The sequence below is a fragment of the Atta colombica genome, unplaced genomic scaffold (assembly GCF_001594045.1).
Source record: "Atta colombica isolate Treedump-2 unplaced genomic scaffold, Acol1.0 scaffold18, whole genome shotgun sequence".
NCBI lineage: Eukaryota > Metazoa > Arthropoda > Insecta > Hymenoptera > Formicidae > Atta > Atta colombica.
Window position 1 is genome coordinate 1,149,442 of NW_017259271.1, and position 346 is coordinate 1,149,787.

Here is a 346-nt window from a genome sequence, read left to right on the forward strand (position 1 = left end):
AAAAGATGACCAGTTTTTTCGACGCGGGATTCGTACGCTATCCGAAAGATGGGAGAAAGTAGTGGCCAGCGATGGACAATACTTTGAATCATAAATGTATAACCAGTTTTTTACAATAAAGCCTCGAATTTCGGAAAAAAAACGGCGGAAGCAAAATTGTACACCTAATATAAAAAAATATGTTGCGTTTTCAAGGCGCAAGTGACAATTTAATCCTTGAAATGCAAACGATCGATTGTGAGAAATTCTTCAGTTACTTCAGAATGACATCGGAATTATTTAAAGAATTGCTGGTATTATAGTTGGACTATGTATATATAAAACAATGTGTATATATATATATATA